The following is a 7,199-nucleotide window of genomic DNA, read 5'->3' as shown; positions in this document are numbered from 1 at the left end:
TCTCTGGACAGGGAAGGAAGCCCATGAGAAACCAGTTCATTACAATTAAGGAAATTGCTAGGGGAGACACTTTAGGAGATGCCACAGATGGCTCACATTGGGCAGCTGGTGCAATGCGCTTCGACAGTTCACTAAAGTGACTGCGGAGAGAGCCCCGAGGAGCCCAGCTGGCGTGGCCACTGAGGAGGACGAGGTCCTGGACGCTGGGCCCTGGTTCTATCCTCAGCCCTCCACAAGGCACACCTGGCTCACGTGGGATGCCCAGGTCTTGAACGTTTAAGCCAAAGAGGGTTCTGAAAGGGCCGACTTAAAAACGAAGCCACCTGAAGAACAGTGTTATGCATTTCTCTCTTTTACTTCAAAGAAAAACAGCTCTTTGAAAAAAGAGCGAAATAAATAGCACAGTACGAATGGCATTCAGTTGCTAACGTTTACCAGTGGCTTCCCATGGGCCAGACAGCACCTGGCTTCACAAGGCTCATCTCATTCAGTCCCCACTGCAGCCCTTGGACACGAGTTTCTCTTTACAGAGAAGGAAACTGAGGCCTGGCGAGGTTGAAGAACTTCTCAGGCTCACATATCTGGACTGAGTGAATATATGTGTGTCCTCCCCTGCCCCCAAATTCATATGTTGATGTCCTATCCCCAGTGTGGCTGTATTTTGAGTAAGGAAGTAATTAAGGTTAAATGAGGTCATAAGGGTGGGGCTCCGATCTGATATGATTAGCGTCCTTATACGAAGAGACACCTGAGCCCGGCCGGTGTGGCTCAGTTGGTTCAGCGTCATCCTGTGCATTGAAAGGTTGCCAGTTCGATTCCCAGTACAGAAGACAACGGACCCCTCTCTCTTCCTTTCTCTAGGCATGTCTTTGGGTGAGGCTTTTAAAAAAAAGAGACACCTGAGCGCTTGTGGGCTGGCCATGGGTGCGCACTTGGAGGAGACCAGGCGAGTCCACAGCAAGGAGGTAGTCGTCCGCTGCCTAAGGGGAGAGCTCTCACCAGACTCCAACCCTGATGGCACCTTGGTCTTGGACTCCCAATCTCCAGAGCTGTGAGGAACTTCGTTTCTGTTGGTTAAGCCTGCCTATGTTTTTGTTACGGCGGTCCTAGCAAACTCCTACAGCTGGCGGCCCCCTGCATTGGGATTCTAAGCACCAGAGCCCACCTTCATCACCCATTTAGAAATTTCTGTGTTTCCACAAGTGGCATGCTGGCTTTAGTCTTTGAGGTGGGGAGTGTGTTTAAACTTGGCATTGTGATGTACAGTTCTATTCTAACATTGATGGTTATTACTTAAAGCCCTTTCACTGAATCTTGGTTGGGGCGGGGGTGGGGGGACCATTTCTTTCGAGCATGGAAGCAGGTTGGAAATGTTGCAACTAGTAATAATGGTTGGACTTTTGGCTTAGGAAATACTTCAGGGGGAAAGAATTTGCTTAAATCTCTGCCTGCTATTAGAATTGAAGGTTTGGTGATAGGAGTTGCCCTTCCCCTGAACTTCCTGGATTTCAAGACCATGTGGAAATGTAGTTTGTCTCATCTGAAAAATAAGGGCAGGTAACTTTTGAAGAACTGGCATCAAAAGTGCATTTAGCTGAGCTTCTAACATTTGGAGCATGATTATCTGGTGTGTGAATGCTCTTGGCCCTTTTTCTTCTTCTCTCCCTCCTTTAATAATGGGAGGAGCTGTCTGGCTATTGCCCACTTTTTCCACATGTTGGCTGGTCTCCTCCTTACCTCTGCTGGCAAAGTCCCTCCGCGCAAGTGGGTGTTGGCCCCTCAACAGAAGACAGGGCTGTAGGCAGGATAGATGGATAATGTGGGCGGCCTTTGGATCCACTTTTTTTTTTTTTTTTTTTAGTCATCACCCAAGGATATATTTTTATTGATTTTAGAGAGAGGAAGGTTGAGAGGGGGAGAGAGAAACATCAGTGTGAGAGTTGCTTCCTGTACTACACGCCCCAACTGGGGATGAAACCCATAATCTAGGTATGTGCCCTGACTGGGAATCGAACCCGAGAACTGTTGGTGTGTAGGGCGATGCTCCAACCAACTGAGCCACCCGGCCAGGGCCGTTGGCTCCACTTTCTTCCCCTGTTGCATGAAGGTCAAGTTTCTGTTTCACTTGGTGGGTGGGCAGACAGCTTTGTGTGCACTGCTCTTGATCCATGACCCTCTTTCTCACTGGCTTTCACTTTGATGAGAGCTTTGGCCTAATGGACATAGCATCTTCTACATCCCCTGCTGGCCTTTGTAGACAATTCAGACTGTACACAAGGATAGGTGGATGGATAGATCTATTGGGAAGAACAGCCTATAATCTCAATCATAACCGTTATTCGCATTTTATGTGGTCAACTTCCTTTTATGTGCATGTGTACACTTAGATGCATGAAAATGTGCATATTTCGGTTCATACTGGGCATGTTGTTAAAGAACCCGAGTTTCCCCCTTCATAGACTCTGGGTGTCTTTCCTCATTGGCCCATAAGTTGTACACCATCCTTCTGTAACAGGCTCATGTGATTGTGCATTGCTAAAAACCAAGTTGTTGAGTTCTTTAGGACTAACTCCAAAGAAGATCTAATTGTTAGCATGAGATGCCATGTGCCTCAAGAGCTAGAGAGGATGATCTGGCTTAGTGGGCCTTACATTTTGGGGGGGACTGGAACTACAAGGAAGTTACGTTTAGTGGGAGTGCAGTGTCTATGAAGATAGTCTATCTTCTTCTCTTACTGGCCGATAGGGGAGGGCTGAGGGACCTTCTTCCCTGGAATCTATGGAAGGGGCTCTCAATATAATTGGTCACAAATTTTCTAGGTGATTATAAGAAGAGGAAGATATTGTTCCTTGGTTATGCTAAGCTACCTACCAGCTTAGAAATGAGGGCGATGGTAGGAAAGGAATAAGAATGAAGTGGAAAAGGGGCACAGCCATCGGAGAAGGGAAATAATTGTCCCTTTGAGGTTCCACTTCCTGAGAATTAGGGGCATCTCTGCCATATTGCTGGACCCAGATTGGAGTCACAGAGGGAAGATGGAATATGGGTTAGGGGGCTCATGGGAGATGATTGTATTATAGGGGCAGGGCTGCTTACATCAGAGAAATGTGGAGCGAGGTCACCAGCTTGGCGACAACAGAGGGACCAAGTCTTACAAGGAATTACTAGTGCCTGAGGGCCTGCAGGGGACTGAGTCCTGAAGCAGCAAGATCTCTTGTGGTGGCCACCCATCTCTCTAGTCCACAGTGAGCTGCATATAAGCTACGTGAGTGGCGATGACCAATAGAAAGAGGGCAGTAAAACCCAATCACCCCAGGCCACCAAGTAGGGAGATTCCTTTTTGTGCTCACTCATCCTCATCCCAACACCAGAGGGGTAGGCACAGGGAAGGGGATGTGTGTGAGAGAGAAGTTACCCCCAACACACGCGCGCGCGCGCACACACACACACACACACAGAGACACACACACACACACACACACACACACAGCTTCCAAAGTCCATCCTTATAGCCACTGAGCTTGGGATAAGAGGAAAGCTTTGAAACAAATGAGTTTGAAGTTTTAAATGAACAAGACAAAGTCATACCACTATGTTGTACACCTGAAACTAATATACTAGTAATACTGAACGTCAACTGTAATAGACTTAAAAAAAAAAAAAGCCCTCAGAAGCAGGATCCTCATGCACTGCTACTGGGTCTATAAACTGATTCAACTTCTTTGCAGGGCAATTTAGTGATCTCCATAACAAGAAAAATGTGCATTTCCCTGACTAAGGAATCCCAACTTTAGGAATTTATTTTACAGAATACTCACCTGTGGTCATGAGATCTAGGAACCAGAATGTTCTCAGGGGCATTATTTCTAACAGTCAACAGTGTCTCCCAGCTGGGAGTGTGTGTGTGTGTGGGGGGGGGTAGGGTGGGAGGGGTGTTGTTTAAATCAATGACAGTCCATCCATGTGATGGAGACCCATGCAGCCATTAGAAAAATGTGTCATATGAATATGGAGCGATTCTAACACATTGCTACACTTAAAAAAAAGGTACAACGTGTGGGTATGCTAATGTGTGTATAGAGAAGCCCTCTCCTTGAATATGCACACAGTATTTCTGGAAGCATGCTGAGAAACTGCTGCCATGTTGGCTCTAGGGACCGTGGAATTGGAGGGAAGGAGGGGAAGGGATAGTTGTGTTTCACTATCTTTACTGCTTGAAAGAGTTTAAACTAGGGAACGAATCAAATGCATGTGAGAAAACAAATAAAAAACCTCACCGTCTTACTCTCAGTCCTCCTGTGCGTGTCCTTTGGATGGCTGAGCTGGGGCCATGAGGAGCGAGGACGCCCTGTGAACCAAGCATGTCCAACTCAAAGGCTGACACAGGCCAAACAGACAAGGTGGAAGTTGATGTGCTGCAAAAAAAACGAAAGCTTCAATTTTCATAGAAACGTAGGTGTATTTTGATAGAGACGTGCTGAATGCAAAGGGCCGAAATCAATGAGTCATCGTTAACATAAAATAATAGAACATTTTAATTAAAATTAATATTTTTTCTTGAACATTAACTTACCAGACACTGAATAACTGCATAAATTAATAAGCGCAACGCAAATATACTCATTTTTCTTGTTCTCTGAAAGCAAAATATTTCGTGATGCGCACACCAAACAAGTCAGTACAAGACTAATGATGTGGCAATTGGCTGCTAAAATATTCGCTGCTGGTATTAGTGGGGAGAAATGGTGCGCCTGTGCATAAGGCGTGTAAGGGAAATGAATGCAACACGATGATAGTCATCAGCAAACGTTGTAGTTCGTTATTAATAATTATGTATAACAGGATATTGTGAAAATTAAATTACAAGATTTTTATTAAAACGTTTCTTACAGTTATATTGGCTGGGCTGCAAAAATATTCCTTGTGGGCCGCATGTGGCCCACGGGCCGTGAGTTTGACATGCTTGCTGTAGACCCTTTCATTCCAAAGACTCTTGAGTACACGCCAAAGGGCTTCTCTTTACGATACATCACACTGACCTCCCGAGCCCACACTCGCCCTGGCTCCTTTCGGGATTTGCGGTAACATAAAACCTCCTCGTAGAGTGAAGGGTTCCAGAGCGTGGCGAGGTTACTCAGTGACTTAAGAACGAGTGAGGTTTCCTTTCTGGAAATATGGTGAAATAAATGCCAGATATCTGGGAATCTTTCCTGGTACCAAACACCTAAAATTGCTGAATAAAATATAAAAATGAATAATGGATTGTTAAGCTGGCAAGAAATCAAATAAAAGTCCAGAGGCCAGAAATAATGAAAAAAGCACACACTCTCATCGAGGAGAAAAAGTGAGTGCTGACGTCAGCATTCGCCTTGGGCATGTCTGGACTCAGTGGCTCTCACACAGGCAGGGGACAACAGACCAAGCCTGGGTGCAGTCAGGTTGGGGAGGTCAAATGGAGCCGAACCTCTTTCGTGGGTGAACTTGGATAGCACCTGCCCCACAGAGAGACATTGTAAAAGGTCTTTCTTGTCTGGGCCTCCTTGGCAATTGGTGGAATGAAAAATAAAATAAAATAAAAGGAAAAAGTATCCTCTGAGAATACTGAACCATAAGTGTGCTATGCTACATGTGAGCAGAAAAAAATCCAAGCCAGAAGTTTAGGATAAAGTTGTGGTAAAACAGCAGTGCCCCAGGCAACTGGCAGTATATCTGGCTGACAAATCATTTGTCGAGAAGCATATTCTAAACAAAGATAAATTTCCAAGGAACATGAACTCACAGCCAAAGATTACATAACACACAGGAAACAAGCCACTGTTGAGAGAGAATAGGCAGAGACCACAAATGCAGGAGCGTTCGTACAGACTGTCGGCACTGGAATGAGCAGGGACAGAATAGGAAATGAACACGTTTAATTTATTTAAAGAAATTAAGATAGATGTTGGAAGTATGATTAAGGAGCAAGACACTATGAAAATGGACAAGGCAGTTTTTTAAAAAATATATATTTTATTGATTTTTTACAGAGAGGAAGGGAGAGGGACAGAGAGTTAGAAACATCGATGAGAGAGAAACATCGATCAGCTTCCTGCTGCACACCCCCTACTAGGGATGTGCCCGCAACCAAGGTACATGCCCTTGCCCGGAATTGAACCTGGGACCCTTCAGTCCGCAGGCCGATGCTCTATCCACTGAGCCAAACCGGTTAGGGCTGGACAAGGCAGTTTTTAAAAGAAGGACCACATAGAATTTTTAGATTAAAAAAATGTAAATTATGAAAACTTACAAAATCAAAGGACTGGTAAAAAAGAGAGTATACACAGCTGAAGAGAGAATTAGTGAACTGGAAAATAAAACCGAAGAAATGTCTTAGAATGTAGTCTAAAGAATGAATAACAGTTAATATTTACAGAATATTTCCCGTGTGCCATACACCGTGCTGTGCTATATATCCTTTATCTTACTTAACTCTTATAAAAAACTTATGAGGTTGTTACTATTAATATCTATATTTTGCTTAACTTCTCTGTGCCTTATTTTTCCCCAATATAAAGTGAGGATGGTGATGAACAAAAATAGATCCAGAGACATAGAAGCATCGAACAGGCCATCAAACCTCAGAGGTAAGGTAGGGGAGGGTGGCGGGGGGGCAGGTAAGAGATCAACCAAAGGACTTGTATGCATGCATAAAAGCATACCCAATGGACACAGACCGTAGGGGGGTGAGGGCATGTGCTGGGGGGTGGGAGTGGCTGGGGAGAGGTCCATGAGGGAAAAAGGAGACATATGTAATACTTTAAACATTAAAGAATTTAAATTAAAGAAAGTGAGGCAAGATTCACAATTCTAAAGTAGAAAATGTTCTGAAAACATATGGTGGCAAAACCTTACCCACACTGATACACTGCTACTCTAGGGTTGTATTTGTTTCCTGTTGCTGTGGTAACAAATTACCAGAAACCTAGTGGCGTAACACAATGCATATTTGTCATCTTGCAGTTTTAGGTCAGAGTGTGAAGTGGGTCGGCAGGACCGAGTTCCTTCCTGAGCCTCTGGGTTCCTTCAGAAGGATCCATCTCCTTGCCGACTTTGAGGGTGTGGGGGCTGCCTGCTTCCTTGGCTGGTGGTCCCATCATTCTGCCCTCACACCTTCTTCTTGGGCTCTGTCACGTGTCCTTCTTCCTCTTATAAGGACACTA

This window comes from Myotis brandtii, unplaced genomic scaffold (assembly GCF_000412655.1).
Source record: "Myotis brandtii unplaced genomic scaffold, ASM41265v1 scaffold731, whole genome shotgun sequence".
NCBI classification, from domain to species: domain Eukaryota; kingdom Metazoa; phylum Chordata; class Mammalia; order Chiroptera; family Vespertilionidae; genus Myotis; species Myotis brandtii.
The sequence above is the reverse complement of the archived record's forward strand: the minus strand, read 5'-3'. Positions refer to the sequence as shown.